Below are 16,539 nucleotides of genomic sequence, written 5' to 3'. Positions count from 1 at the left end.
CCTGTTTTACATGCTTCGTGTAAAATAGCAGGAAGTACGCACCAGGCCCAGCGTGAGTGAAGTCGGATGCACTGTCTGTTATTTCGGAATATTATTCCAGATGTACGGTGCATTCCAGAGCTAAAAGTTGTAAATGGCTGCTCCAACTTGCATTCAACGTTTTCTCGACCTAACAAGTGGCGCTTCTCGTACCCTTGGTGGTCAGAGTGGGCATAATTTGCCGATGCAGTTATTAAAATCACTTTGATACTCTGTTGTCCCACAAGCTACTGCACCAGCCCCCGGATATCACAATTTCAGCAGACCGTTCCTGTCCCAGCCTGCCTGTTCTGTCTGCCACAGGTCGAGCTGAGCCCAACTCACCACTGACATTTCATACAGGACTTCACCACTCCTAACATGATGGAGAAGGACCCTCCTGCCCTGCCAGCCCTGACAGTCTCAAGGCCAGTCAGCTGAGTGGCACCCAGAACAGATGCGCCACTCCTCTGAACACAATGCCAGGTAAGTTCGGAACTCACTTTGAATCTTCACTGTATTGCTTTTATTTAGGGCCCACTGTAAAGCTACGCGAATATACATATAAACTTCAAAAAATAATTTGATTCCTTAAAGTAATTGCGGTTATTGTAACACCAAGGTTTGTTCCACGGCATATTTGGTGAAAGACACATGTGTAGAATGCTCACCTGGGTACAGTGTGTATGGCTGCTTATTAAGAGTCAGGAAGCATGATTGTATTTTATTTAGTATTGGGCCTGCTCACTGCTACCATTTACAACATTATATAGCTGGGGTGCCCTTTTAGTTTCACTGGTATTGTAATTGCTGATTTTGTTGTGTTGCTTGTGAGGCCTTTTGTATTTGTGTTTTTTTTATGTGTGTGTCTTTTGTAATGTTTTAATTCTGTAGGGTATACTGTTGAAACAGTACACCCCACAGGACAGTAACCCACCGAACAGGATGGTAATGGAAGCATACTAAACCTATGTTGTAGTAGTCAGGACTGGTAAGGCCTTTTATTCCACTGGGTATTTCTCCGCAGCACTGCTATCTGAGGGGTGGTGCTGGCGCGGAATAGAAAAAGCTGCATTTGATGGAGTCTGTGGTGACTGCACAGGAGAGACAGCAGGTAAAAGTGGGGGGAGCGAGTGTCACAGATATATTTTATCTTAACTTCCTGAGCCAGTAGCCTGCCATATAAGTAAAGTTACAGTACCTGAGCTGACTTCAGCATTGCAGTCACTGTCTGCAATCTGCACAATGTTGAGTTCATAGTCAGTGAGGCTGGCTCAGGCTCCACGCTGTAGCCTCTTACATTCTAGTGCACTTCCATTTCTGTTGCTTTGCAGCAGTTATAAGATGTTTCATAGAGTTTATTGTTGCAGAAATGGGTATAATTTCCGATATTTATGTTTCCCTCATCTTCATTGCTTGATTTTGCTCGCAAGAAAGTGTCACTCATAGTTGTTGAATGTCGCTCTTTTTTTTAAAAATTGTTGTTCAGGCTATCTCGCTACGCTCGCGAGCCATAGTGCAGTACACAATAATTTTACGCCTCACCACTTTCAAATGTCACCAGCCACCACTGTAATTGAACCCACCCAACAGTAACCCATCCACCCACCCTTCAACCCAGCCAACACACTGCTATCCACTCTTCAACCCGGCCAACACTGACCTATGCCCATCCGCCCTTCAACATAGCCAACACTGAGCCACTCCTATCCCTCGTTTTAAATCCTATGGCACTCACGGGTTCTGTCTGCCAACAGTGACGTTCTGGACCAACCTGTAATTTCCACTCACATACATTGCAGTAAATCAACATTTTGCTAGGTCACCGCTAGGAAAGGGTCTTTTATACCGTTTGCTTAAAATGAGTATAGAATGCTAGTAGGACCGTCAGTCTCTATTACTACCTGGTATTTATTTTTATCATCGATTCCATTCCAGACTAGGAGCCAGGCAGTCGCCCCCGTTGCTTTACTCTTTTGGCTGGAAGCGAATGCGCGGTTTAGAGTACTCGGCCCCCTGCTGTCAGACATTACCAGGGAAAGTAATCCGATTATAAATCGGCAGTGCATCAACGGCGCGGTCTGCCACAGTGAGGGTGCGTGGATCACACAGGCTGTCAGTCCGGGTGGGAAGGTCGCCGGGAAGGTGGCAAGGCTCGGAGGGAGTGTTACATAGGTGGATACTATCCTTAGCCGGGACCCATCTTATGGCAAGTCCACTATCTCCTGAGTATTCTTAAAACTCTTGCAGCATTTCTTTCTTGAAACGTCATCCCACCTCCTCTACATTCCCAAAAACCTCTATTTCTGAGCCCTCCCCCACTCACACACTCCAGAACCTCTTCCTCCGCGCCATCCCCCACTCAAAGACCTGTACATGTGTGCTATCACACGCTTCAACTCAAAGATCTCAACCTCTACGCTGTCACTCACTCCTACTCAAAGACCTCTACCTTTGTACCATCACTCACTCCCCTCCCTCTCAAACATCTATTTCTACTTGATCACTCACACACAGACTGCTTCGTCTACGCCATCCCTCATTCATACAAATAACTTAAGCTCCCAACATGCCTTATGGGCAGGGCCACTGGAATTATGTGATTTCTCTGTCTGCGGCTTTTTCACATAATTATGGATTTACCACATGTGCCACATAACCCATCATCTGCTTAAAAATCTGCAAATTGTAACAAAAAAAAATGTTTCAAGTACAAGAGATTCAAAAGCTACTAAAAACGTGGCGAAATGTGTTTGCACGCCGTGAGGGTCCCTTTGCCAAGTTTAACTGGTTATTTTTCAGTTGCTTCTGTTTGTATTGGTTTGTTAAACTAGTATCAATGAGGCGAAATATTTGCCCAGACAGTGTTAGCACGTGTAAACATTACATAATAATGAAGTAATACTATTAAAAAAGTTCCGCATAATCTGCCTTTTCTTGCCACATAATTTGGTGGTCCTCTGCCGCATAATTCCAGCGTCCAAAAACATATCATTTACTCGCTCTCTGCAGCAAATCTGTCGAGGTGCTCAGCGGGTAAACACAGACGGAAACAACCATTAGTCCAATTACAATGATATGCTTGCAACCCAGCATTGCAACTGCTGCTCCATTCGTAGCCCAGCATGGGTACTGGGTGGCCAACAGGGGCTATGCGGGGCTCTGGTGCCCCCACGCACAGCACCTAACCCCCCCTCCCCCCCTTGCGGGTGACAGGCAGGGGGAGTAAACAGCTCTGTTTGTGGCCTATTAGTGATGAGAAGTTCGCAGCTTCAAAGCCCTGCCTCAAAGCAGCCAGCTCCCTTTTCATCATCCCCTCCCAGATACAATTATCTGTCCGACAACGGTAGGCGCTGTTCTGCTGCAGCATCTCCTCCGCGTCGGTAATCACGGCGCTGTGCGTGGGCTGCAGGGGCACCAGGGCTGTCCTACCCTGCTACAACCACCATCTGTCACCTGCCCTGCTTACAAACGGCCTCTCTCCTCTGCCCTGCTTACACCCACCCCCTTTGGGGTGGCGCAGTCCTGCCTCCCAGTCAACGGCCCTTGCGCCCAATCCTCTCGGCATCACTCAGACGCGCTGCTACCTCCGTCACAGTGGCCCCAGGCGGCAATTAAATCCTGATAATCGCTCATTTTACTACCGCCCCAGCAGTGACTGGGCCCGTTTTTAGGTCTCGGGACCATCCGGTCTGCCGAAGGCAGAACCGGAATTCGAGAGATTTAATGACTTGGAGAAGAGGGGCTTGAACCCGCCCCTCTTGTCCCCTGTTCTCCATTGGCTGGCCTCTTGAATGCTGGCCAGCCATTGGAGAAGAGGTCAGTCATTCCGATTAGGCCCCGTCCTTTTCGGATCAGGGGGCGTGTTTTTTGCAAGAAGTAAAACACAAACACGCCCCCGAATCCGAAAAGGACGCTGCGTTTCTCCGAGGCATTTCTGCTCTGCCTCGGAGAAAGGCGGTGGTGTGCCTTTTGCTCTGCCTTGTTTTTTTAACCTGGATTGATATTTCCTGGTCGCCTGTTAATACAGTAACTATTTGCAATGCGCGTGACGTCAATGAAAAGACGATGCCTCTCCTCAATCAATTATTTCCAAAACGCTCCAAGTCGTAGTGTCTGTCCTCGTGGCGAGGGTTGCTCCTCGTTCGCGGTAATCTCCGGCACACTCCAGAAGCTTTCCTTAATCCCCCGGCCCGTCACCCCGCCACAAAAGCAATCCGGCAACTGCGCAAACTGAGCGCTCGAGACTGATAACATTCCCTTCATGGAGCTGACCTGCCGCTCAGTTATTTGTAGCTGCGTGTCCGAGGTGACGAAGTCAGCGTTTATGAGTCGCAAGCGCCAGTCACCGGACCACTGCGGCCCCGCATCAGCGCCGGCTCTAGATGTGTGACCTGAACCTTCTCCCGCAGACCGCGCCACACAACAGCAGCATGAAAAAGTTGAGGAGAACTTTGTCGGAGAGCTTAAGCCGCATCGGTGAGTGTCAAAAGATGTCGTTTGCCATCCATACACACACCCACAACTGCCAGGTTAGGGTGGTTCTGTGCGCCCCACATTGTGTCGATTAACTAGAGCTGTCGGGTGGGGTGTTTTTGCTATGCATTCTGGTCTTTGTAGTTTTACTTTCCCTTTTGTGAGCGCGAACACTACAACTGAAGGCGCATGGAATGACGGGACTAGTCCCTGCTTGCCTCTGAAGTGCTGGTACTCTTTGATAAAAATATTGCACCATTGCTGAGAAGTGCAGGTGCCCTGTCAAATTAAAGTGTGGGTACGTACGCTGAACCTGACAGTAAGTACCTGTCCAATTTAAAGCACTGCACATCATCATACACCATGTAAACTTAAATGTGTACATTCAGCCCTAAACCCAGAATCAGGACGTGATCTGATCCCTGCGCAAACTGGAGTCCTTAGAGTAATGGCGCTGCGCCAGCGAGAAAAGTGGCAGGGCGGCTCGGTAATGACAGGAGGTGTTTATATGCCAGTGGGTGGGGTGGTGTGGTCTGCCGCTGGGGGAGGGGTGGGGGGCGGAGGGGGACAGGGGGTGCTGTTGTGGGAGGGCGTATTTAGAAGTGCACGGGTTAAGTGTGCAGTCTGAAAGTCCCCGCTTCACCCCTGAGAAGAAGCACACCCGTGCTTTGACGGGCTTTAATTTCCTTTAAAAACACCGAAAAATTGTAATTTGCAAACATGAGATTAAATTCGACCTTACTTAGCTGGTGCGGAGTCTGGCCTGCTCTGTGATTACGGAGTGTCTTGGCTGCTTGTACCCTTCCGCCACACACAGCACGGCCCCAATAATAGTGACTACGTTAGTGACATCAGAGGTGCAGCATCAGGGCCATGATTTGTGAAGGGAAAGTTAGTCTCAGGACAGACCGCGGTCTGGGAGGAGCAGAGCTAGTCATTAACGAGGAAGGAAAAGTATTGAGTAGGGGGTTCTGCGGATGACGTATGTTTTATGACACGCGACCTCGTCCATTGCACATCTAGCCCAACACTGTAGGTCGCTTTGAGCATGCAATGTGACCAAAGTGGCCTATAGTTGTCGCTTTCATGGCTCACTCCCAGTTCTAACCCTCCCTATAGTTTATAAAATCCCACTTACTCTTTCTTGCGCGTGGGTATTAGATGCATCATTTTGATACTTTACTTAACCACACGGTGCCGATGAGTTTAAAATCACGTGTCCTACTCTCTTCGTATTTCAAATATTACTGTTTACTGTTACTTGCGGATTTTCGAAAACAAAAACCTATCACCCTGTATTCCCTACCCGATTACATCAGTGAATTATCTAAACAAGCCTCAGCTAGTCAGTCTCGCTCCACACTGGCTTCCTCAAATGTACACACTCCGTCGATTATCTGCTAATTTAGCCAAGTGTGTTTTTAAATTATCTTAAAATGGGATTTCAATTGCACCATTTTGAATGCAGGGTTTGGTCCGAATAGAAAAGCGAAGGAGAAGAGGGCTGCGTTCGCACACTGCCGGAGTCGGGAAGCTGATGATGCTTCAGATGCTTCTTGATAAAACCTTGCTAAAGTAGGTGCGCATTAATGAGCCATTTTTTCCTGAAAAACGTAGTTTGCTGCGTATCTAAAAATGCTGCTTGCCGGTGCATCGGAGCTCAGAACCAGATATTTTCTAGTGTACGGTAAACCACTTCTGTCTTGTGCAACGCGTTTTGTATACAGGTAGGTGCTAGTCTCTTCTCTCTTTCCATACCTCAGTCACTGATGCGTGCCAGTTGAAGGCCGAACAAAGATGGCCGTATTTAGCTTTCCACCTTACGAGCACGCATGCGCATATTCTGTGTGTTCATACGACAGACCGTTAACACGCCTTCGTAGTACATCCTTCCTTCTGCGCTTGCGTAGCTGAAGCCCGCACAAATTTTGAAAATGAAGACAAGAAGAAAAGAGGGCGAGGTGCAAACTCGGACGGGTGTGGGGACGGGAGTGGGAAAGAACCACTGAGATTAAGGGGATGGTTTCACAGATACCGGTGCGAAAGCTGGGGATGTTCTTTGCAGAGATCTTGGAGTGGGGGCACCACGGGATCTAGAGACAAGTACATGGTGAGAGTTGAATACAAGTACATTGGCATTGGGATACTCAGGACTTGACAGTTTCTCCGGAAGAACAGAAGCCTTTCTCCATGGTCATACTTTGATAGGAAGAAGCTGCAGGACTAGAGGTTGGGATGGAGGAGATGAATGCACGGGGCTGGCTAGGACAGAGAAACCTGATTCCAAAAGACTGGGAAGCGCTTCAATACTTAAGGAATGTTAGCAAGCACTGCATGAGTACAACCTTTTACAGTACAGTTATCTGGGGGCCCTATAAAAGATGGGGAGCGTACATTGCAGTTTTATTTTTTTAAACTGCGTGTGTCATGTTTGCTGGCTGTGTTCTCACATGTGACTGTCTCTGACGAGCACTAAAGCTGGTGTAATGCCGCCAGTGTCCCCCCCCCCCCCCCCTCCGTAATGAGGTACCTTTTTGTTAACAAAGAATCGTACATATGACATGTTCTGTAATCAGGGTATTATTAGATAAGCTGTCCATTAACTTAGCAATCTTGTACACAAGTTATTTCCTGGACCTATTTCAGAAACATCACCAACCTATAATGTTAACAAAAATTACATGAGCATTTATAGGTCTCGGCTAGCGAAGGCTGCGCTTGCGCGATTTAATGCACCTTGTGTTTGCACAAGAGCGCTTAGGTCTTCGAGGCGTTGCTCGTGTTCGCCTCTCTGCTAGCTGGACCTGTCCTTGACCAGGGCTGTGTGCTCCTCGGAGCTCTTCATTGGGAGTGTTTTCGGCATTGTTAAAGTTAGAGCTATTGGCATTGCTCATGACCATGCCGTTTCTTTAAATGTTTTAAAAACAAAAACATAAATAAAAATAATGTCATGAGCAATGCCAATAGCTCTAACTTTACCAATACCGAGACCATTGCATTGTAAATGCTTGTCTATGTTTGTACCAGAGCCCCGGGCATCCTTTCTACGGTACTTACTTGCACCAAAACTTTACCAGACTCCCCTCGCCTCCTAAGTGTACACCCCAAACCTGACACCCCTCTTTTAAGCCAACTAGTGCGCATCGTGTCTCGATTACACACAAGGTGCCAGTAGCAAGTAATGCCCTTGGTGGCAGGTAGGATACCTTTAAAGCTGCACGGAATGAACGAGCAAATTTTTTAAAATTAGAAAATGGTGAAACTTATTTTGCACCCATGTTAACACGTACAAAAAGAGACCTTTAAGCTATGCAATACGTACAGAAAGGTTTTGCACACAAGCTAAAGATGTTTATTGTTCTCCTCACACTGTTATTCTGCATAGCCCATGCTTAAAAAAAAAAAAAAAATAAGCATTAAAAATGCAACAGGTCTCGCCTTTTAAGTTAATGCCATTTGCTTTGCTATACAATACCATTAGCAGAGCAAATGGCTTTAACTTAATTAAAGGCGAGACCAATTGCATTTTCAATGCTTGTTATTAGTGCATTCCTTTCCATTAGGGAAAGTGGGAGCTTACGCCAGAATTTTATAGAGTTACCAATGCCCTCCACTACCCTCCCCATGTTTTCTTTTAGATAAGTGGTGGGTGTGTGTTAAGCGAATTCGCAGGTGCCGTACCCCACCAGGCGCCAATGGAAGGCCGACATTGGGCAGTTCATTTCCAGCTTCCCTGCTTGCTCCCCCATGGGAAACAGTTTTGATTTCCCAGGTTTGAGCTTAAGCCCAGATAACTCCCCAAATTCCCTTAGCTCTCTCAAGAGCCGTGACAGCTCTTTCTGGTTGTCGTATATATACCAGTGTATCGTCTGCATATAGTGAGACCACGTGGTTGGTGTTCCCCAGTTGAATTTCCCATCTGCCCAATTTTTTCCTTAGTTTTGCCTTTAGGGGCTCAATTGCAATCGCGAATATAAGTGAGGACAGGGAGCAACCTTGTTCGTGCAAATTATTTGGATACCTGTCCACATAGTCTCACCCTAGCTGTTGGCTTGGTGTAGATTAGTTGTACCCATTTAATAAACCCCTGTCCCAACTCTATCTTCCTTATGGTCGACCATATGTACTCCCATGCCACTGAGTCGAACGCTTGTTCGATGTCCAGCATTGCTAGTGCGTATCTCTTGGTCTCCAGACATGGAGCATGCCACACATTTTTCAGCGCTCCGTCCATTATCTCCTTATTTTTGCTTTGTTTGCCCTAAGTTTGCAGGGTATGCCCAGACCTGGTTCCCTTGGTCACTTTGCCACTGGATTCATGCTAACCTGGCTGAGAAGCGGTGTTACCCCGAAACCAGTGCCAGGATGCTTGTTTCCGGTCCAAGGAAGACCTGGCTTGGCAGTTCGGTCTTGGCTGTTCCCATTTGCATCTGTCTGGGTCTTAACTGGGGTGGTGAAGTGAGCTAAAGAACGATGATGTATGAGATCTGTGACTGGAGGTGAGTGTCTAAAAAGTTTCAGCGCTCCGTACATCAGCTCCTTTTGTTTGCATGCCACACATGTGCCGGTCTCCGTAGGTAATGTGTGGTTTTCCTCTGTGGTATAAACCTGGCATGGTCAGGGTGTATAAGCTGGGACACACATGGCATCAGCCGGGCCTCTAGTATTCCACTTAGTATTTTTTCATCTAGGTTCAAGAGGCATATTGGCCTATAGGAGTTCGACAGTAAAGTGTTCGTATCCGGTTATAGAATCCTAGTCCCCACCAGCTCCTGCATAGTCGCTGTTAGGGACCCATTTTTTAGAGTCTCATTGTATACGTCCAATAGACTGTCAGACAGCATTGGGGCAAGCCTCTGATAGAATTCCGCCGGAAGTCCGTTGCTTCCTGGGCATTTCACCAGTTTGAGTATTCTGTTACTGCTAGTATTTCAGTTTTTGTAATTGACGCCCTATGTCCGGTGTAAGACCAGCCACTCACCTGAAATCCAGGTACGTCTGTGGAGGCAACGCTAGCTCCTCAGCCCTCTCAGAACAACTCTCAGCGCTACTGATTTCACAGGAGCGCTGGCAGATGTTCCAAGAGGGAAGGGGATTTGGGATGAGAGATAAACAAAGAAGAGAAGACACTGCTACCGTCTGCCACCTGGGTCACACAGGATCCAAGTTCTTATGAGCGGATTATAGCGTAGGGCTTTTACCTAAAGGCAAGGGTAGATATAACAACCAGATAACCTCACAATATACTTAAATGAATTCTAAAAAAGATTTGTAATCCGAGGAATTACCTTAATGGTGTCTGCTCCTGAGTGTGCTTCTTGTAATATTAATGGCTAGTGAAACTTTCTCTCAGGGCCCTTGATTATTATTCAGGAATTAAAACTTTCAATAATCCATAAAACAAACAGAATATTATACTTTTGTGTCTTTGTTTCTGATACCAACGTGATAGTGTTTGTTTGAAAACACTTGCACCTTTACGTATGTAAAATCCTGCCTTAAATCTAAGGAACGTTCCGGACTAAATGTATATGTGGCAACATGGTTCAAATGTCAAGGAAGTCTTTTGCACAAGTCCGTTATCAACAAAGTTTTTGAACTCAGCATGTGGAAATCGAAAATAATTGCTATTAGCATGAGCTGAAGCCATCTTGTTTGCAGCATCCATTATGTTAGCCTTGTGATTCTGCCGTCTTCACTGTTGCCTGCCTTTCTATTCTGCCTGAGTCATCAGCTATAGTTAACTCCTTCTATTCTAAGCTCAAGCAATGTATGAGCTCAAAGGCCTATAGTAGCTGTATATGTAGCTGTCTACCATATCCTACTGATGTAAGCAGTTCTGTTCCCCCTCCTACTTTGCTGACTAAGTGATTATTCATCTGCCCATGTCTGGCTGTAACTATTCATGTGTATGCTTGTACCTTCTATTTGTAACTACATGCTTACCAGTGCCGAAAACACAGTATATAAGCACCATGGTCTGTGTATTCAAGCCACTACCTCCTGGAACACATGAGGGTGTTGTATGGACGTGGTCACACTCATGAGTGAATAAACTTGTTATTTTGAATTCCAGCTTCAGTGCCAATCTCTACTTTGTTCGTCTAAGGACCCGTGGACAAAGAAGGGTGACCCCTGCACTGGTGTGCCCCTTAAAAAGGCACATTTCCACAGTTTGGTGCCGGACTCGTGGGGCTCATTGGAGACGTGGCCGCCCGAAGGAGTAGTCTTGACGGAGGAATGGAATCTTACTGAGGAGACGTCCTGCATGAGGAGACCCTTGTCTTCACAGACAGAAGTGACTTTTCTGGTTTTCCCGATTTGACCCTCCAGGTGGTGGCCGGTCCTGACTGAAATCTCCTTTGGCGCCAGTTTTGCAGCGACCATTAGGTCGACCAAGAGATTGGCAGTTGGAGGTTGGAGACTTTTGTTTGGTAAGGTCGCTGAAGCAGCACTCTTGATTTTGGATTTGCTTGGCCAAGATTCTGGTTTTGTTTGTTTGTGTATCTCTTGCTATAGATGGAGGAAGGTAATGTGAGGATTTTTCTCCTTATATTTGTTTGAATGGGTATACTTGGAAGAATATGCCTGCATTTAGTAAAATTTGTAAGTGGTGATATGGAGCGATCTGGAGTGTTCCGCCAGGCCAATTGGTAATTCGCTCTCTTCTTATAAAGGCTTGTGGGTTTAACCCTATCTTGTTTTGGGTGGGTCTGCGGACCCCTGTAATAATATGATTTGGTAAAGACAGTGTTTGCGAACACTCTGCCAGACCAACTGGTAATTCGGCATATTTTGGAAAAGGTCTGGGGCTAGAGCCTGTCTTTTTTAACATGGAACAGACTTTGGGCTGTTTACTTGTCTTGGTGCAGTCTCTGGACTGCTTTTGAGAGCTCTTTTGTTTGTAAATATGATTAACAATTGGTTTGGTTTGAGTGCAGTCTGTGGGCTGCCTTTTGTTTTTGTCCTGGTGTTTCGATATGTGGTTTGATTGTGTGTTTGAGTGTCTATGAGGTTTGTCGAATGACACCCGTGGTGATGCTTGTGAAGTACTTGTTTGAGTGAGTATTGACTGTGCTCTTTGTGTAAGGATGGCTTGCCTCAGCAAGCTGTGTTGCGTGTTATGAGTGTGTGGTCCCTTCGTTGAAAATGTCTGGAATGAGCTCAATTTGGTTTGTTGTCGTCCTTGTGTTCTGCAGATGCCATTGGAAGAATTACACTTTAAATTTTGAAGAATTAATAAATAATAATACATAAATAAAAATATGGTTAGATCAGAAATACTAGTAACAATGTACATTCGTTTTGACATGAGGCAAGTGCAACTTTTGAAAAATGTAAAAAAGATTGCACGTTTAAATTAAACAGTGCTGTTTATTTCTGTGCTTAAAAAGACACGTATTTTAAAAGTGCATGTAGGAATGTGATCTCCCCCTCTATTAAAAAGGAGGGTTTGTTTCTGGCAGGCTTGCTCTGGCACTTTTGACCTTGGAAGACATTCCGAAGGAGGGGGCCAGAGCGTAGATGGAGAGGGGGGAGGCTCTGCTTATTATTTTTGGCAAAAGACCAGGCAGGTTCTATGAAGCCATAGGAGAGAAGGAGGGGCAGCAGCGTCTGTGGGCCATGTGCAGCTTCTGACACAGAGTAGCTCTGCCCTACATACAGAATAATGGTTTCAATTTAAGGTTGCTGTGCCAGGGCCGGATGAGGAGGCAATAAAATAAAGTTTGTATTAATGCGCCATCATGTTCAACAGCACAATAGCTAAAGGAATTGGTAGGTGGTCATTGGATTAATGTTTTCTAGTTAGCTCAGTGTGCTTATACAGCAAAATTTACAAAGTGGTACAGTCCAATAGTATTAGACATGGCCTCCTTGGTGTGGATTCCCCTAGCTATTTACCTCCTACAAGTCTGTTTGTGCCCAGCTGCCAAAGGGGGTAAGTATTGTCGACAGGAGGTCACCTGCTTAGGTTACCTACTGTCGAAGGGGGGTAGGAGACTAGCTCCTGGGCAAATTAAGGGTAAGCAAAAATAAGTAACACTGTGTTTTTTTGTTTTTTGTGCTTGTTATATGTATTGTCCTTTTTTCTTGGTTTATGTGCCTATTATGTGCATTATTATGAGCTATTCTGTGTGGAAAGTACGTAGGGGAGCTGCTTGTTGTGTACTATCTCTCTCGAGCCTGCCTGAGCTGTCTTGGAATGGCCATGAGACAATTGGTTGGGCTCGCTTTAGTCATTCATTTCACAGGATGCTGTGAATATGTTCTTGAATAAATAGAGGCAAAGCACCATACAAGTGCATGTCTAATTGGCTACTAAGTAATACTGTTTGAACAAATTGTTAGAATTACCAAAATGAATAAATACGCCATGTTACTACCCCTCCTTTCTGTAAACTGATGAAATTGGATAAGGATGAAAGGATGGGTAGAATAGACTGATGTTCCCTTATTTTACCTTTAAGGGGAACTATATGTTGGTGGTTTTTGTTCCAAATTCCCAGGTGGCAACACCATTATTGTTAGTTATTACAGCACTACATAAGTCGCAGAGGCATCATGAGTCCCTCATCAGTTAGTCTATGTAATCAAGCTAACAGCCCTTGCTAGAGCTGGTGAATAGGTTTCTCCCCTGAATATGATACTACATGGCCAGGATCGTGAAATGTATTATGCATATGGTTCACAATGCTAGGAAAGATGCCCTTAGCGCACATTTTTAAGAACAAAATGTTCTTTTGCTCGTTTTCTTGTCTGCCACAAACAAGTTCTGCTGTAAAATTCATGTACCTACAAGGTTATGTTTAATTTATCAGTTATTCATGTAATCTGGATCTCTGTTACAGTCACAGATTTAGAGTTTCCTGCTACACCTATAATATGAGAGCATGGTCATAAGCTCAAAACATGGTTGTTCTTATGCAAGGAAAATTATTTTAGAGGTGTCTGCAGTTTTGCACAATAGTGAAGGTTCACAAAGTAGAAGCTGTATCGTGATTCCTATGACTTAAGTACAAGTTTGTGAAAAAGAATAGTTGTTTTGAAATTCCCTTTTTTTAGGTCCTTTAGATGAATAATAAAGGGGCATTTCTGAGATTGAATATCCTCTTTTGATTGATTATTTGTATGTTTTGTCTAAAGATTTCCGTTCTGCTCACTAACAGATATCTGCTGCCCTACAACCATTGCCAGAGGGGCCAGGATATCAGATCCAACCAGGGGACTAAGCGCAAGTCTAATTTGGAGCCGAGGTGAAGGGACCCAACACAGATGTTGCTGGCCACTATAACAGCGGTGAAGGTGGAAGGCCGGAAGAAACGTATACCCCTACCACTGTCGGATAATTCTTGGGTGAAAGATGGGATCACAAATCAGGACGGAGAGCTGATTCATTGCTTTGTTCCTTTTTTTTTTTAGGTGCCTAGCTAAGAGAGGCACAGACCGATAACAAGAGCAAGGAGGTTTTGCCTGAGGGGACCCCCTCTGAAACAAGGGTTGCTTCAGATACTCCAGTTTCTGTGCATCAGGCCACTGAGACTCGGTCCCCAAGTGAATTCAAGTCTGCACCTTTATTTGTTGGTAAGGAGGTGCCTGGGCACACTAGGTACAATCTGCGGCCCGACCAAAGAGCTGTGCGCCAGCAGGGCAACACAGGAGTTAGGGAAGGACTACAGTTTAGGGTACAGGTGCTGTGTCTCTAGTGCTTGTTAGATTAGAGTGATAAATACTAGTGCACTGCCTGAGACACTGGACAGGATCATTGAGGGTGATTGCCCTATCCTGAAAGAAAGACTTTTTCAATGGTGGTCGGGATTCTGTGTGCTCTAACTATATGTTGAATAAACAAGGTGGTTAATTCTTTTGCTGTTGGCATACGTTTTAATGGGTGGAAATGAGCCATTTTGGTTAAATAATCCACCACCCCCATATGATAGAATACCCATTTGACACTGGGAGATCAGTGACAAAATCCATGCTTACGGTGTGCCAGGGCATGGGTGGTATGGGCATGGGTTGCAATAACCCAGCAGGAGCAACGTGAGAAGTCTTTGATTGTGTACAGGTGGAACATGATTGAACATATTCTTTAACATCATTGCTCATTGTTGGCCACCAGAAGTCTCGCTGGCACAACTCTAAAGTTTTCTTGTAACCAGGATGACCCGCAAGAACTGTGTCATGATTCCAATGTAGAACAAGAGAGCGTAGGGGTTGTGTAGGGATGTATAAGCGATCTTCATAATATGCTAGATCTGTTTTCATTAAGACTTCAGGAGGCAATGATTCAGTCTGTAGTGCCTGTTGTACTTGTTTCTAAGAAATCAGGAGGGGCACACAGAGCTATTATCTTATGTTCATGGATTATGGGATTTGACGCGGTTAACTGAGTTTCCATGGTTGGGTAGTTTAACCGTAAAAAAGTGTGTGCTTTCTGTTCTTTCCCTGGTCTGTAGGTGATGATGAAATCGTATTAATTGAAAAACAAAAGCCAACGGAGTTGGCGTGGTGTTAAGGCCTTAACGTTTTGATAGAATTGGAGGTTGCGATGGTCTGAGTAAATCGTGACTGTATGACGAACACCCAGTAAATAGTGTCGCCACTCCTGAAATGCCAATTTAATAGCCAATAGCCCACGTTCAGCTACTGTGTAATTTTACTCCGCGGGCAAGAGTCTTTTTTACAAAAGTAAGCCACGGGATGCAAGTGGCCTGAATCAGGATCTCTTTGAGAAAGAACCTCCCCCAACAGCCATTTGGGAAGCATCTGCTTCCACAAAAAATGGCTGGGACGGGTCTGGGTTGTGTAAGATGGGGGCTTCAGTAAAAGCCTTTTTTAATATCTGAAAGGCTTGTTCTGCTTCTGGAGTCCAGTGGAATTTTACTCCTTTTTTTAGTAGATGGGTAATAGGGGAAACAACAGAAGAGAAGTGAGGAATAAATCGCCAGTAGAAGTTGGCGAAGCTCAGGAATCTTTGTATGTCTTTTAGGGATCCTGGGGTCCCATCGTAATATAGCCTGTACCTTAGATTGATCCATGGCAATGCCCTTCGGAAAAATCACATAACCAAACAATTCTATATTTGTGGCATGAAAGACGCACTTTTCTAGTTTTGCAAAGTGGTGATGTTCTCGCGTTCATTGCAACACCGCTCGAACATGTCCAATATGTCCTTCTTTCGAGGGTGAATAAATAAGAATGTCATCAATATAGCAGATGGCAAACACATCCAAGAACTCTTGTAAGACCTCGTTAATGAAGAATTGGAATGCTGCAGGTGCATTACTCAGCCCGAAGGGCATCACGGTGTATTTGAATAAACCAAATTTGGTCCGGAAAGCGGTCTTCCACTCGTCTCCGGACTTTACTCGTATCAGGTGATATGCACCCCCCAGGTCCAATTTGCTGAAGATGGTAGATTGACGCCATTGATCCAGTGGAACTGGTATTAATGGGAGGGGATACCTGTTTTTAACTGTGACTTTATTTATGGTGCGATAGTCAATGCAAGGGCGAAGTTCTTGGTTCTTTTTCGGGACGAAGAATAGTGGAGAACTAACAGGGGAAGTGGAATGTCTTGTAAACCCTTTTAGTAGGTGGTCATCTAGATATTCTTTTAAGTAAAGGGTCTCTGATTCTGATAGGGCATATACTCTACTGCATGGTAAGAAAGCTTCTGGAACCAGGTCAATACGGCAGTCATATGACCTGTGGGGAGGTAATTGAGTAGCCTGCTTTTCTGAAAACACGCCCTGAAAATCGTCATAAATGCGTGGTAAGGATGTGGTAGGTTCTACGTCCGGCAGAGAGTGTGAGTTTTCCAATGTGGATGCACAATGCAAGGGGGTGACCGGTTGTTGCCTATTTGTGTAACATGAATGCCAGCGATGCGTAGAATCCAATGTGACACTTCGCTTAACCCAATCAATGTTTGGTTGTGAATTTGGAGCCAAGGGATGCCCAATATGGCTCCAAACACAGGAGTATCAATAAGATCAAACTGAATTGATTCAGGGTGTCCGTCTGCACAGAGCCTGATCAATG

The 16,539-nt window shown here is 45.3% G+C and overlaps 1 long non-coding RNA gene across 1 annotated transcript; it reads left to right on the top strand.

The window, feature by feature from the left end:
• The first annotated feature begins 10,577 nt into the window (after positions 1 to 10,577).
• LOC146860665 (uncharacterized) lies at positions 10,578 to 14,355 on the top strand. The gene is made up of 2 exons (XR_014978846.1): positions 10,578 to 10,928; positions 13,662 to 14,355. It is a non-coding gene; the product is annotated as an uncharacterized LOC146860665 (long non-coding RNA).
• Positions 14,356 to 16,539: the final 2,184 nt, after the last annotated feature.

This window comes from Triturus cristatus, chromosome 3_1 (genome assembly GCF_964204655.1).
Source record: "Triturus cristatus chromosome 3_1, aTriCri1.1, whole genome shotgun sequence".
NCBI classification, from domain to species: domain Eukaryota; kingdom Metazoa; phylum Chordata; class Amphibia; order Caudata; family Salamandridae; genus Triturus; species Triturus cristatus.
The sequence above is the reverse complement of the archived record's forward strand: the minus strand, read 5'-3'. Positions and strand labels throughout refer to the sequence as shown.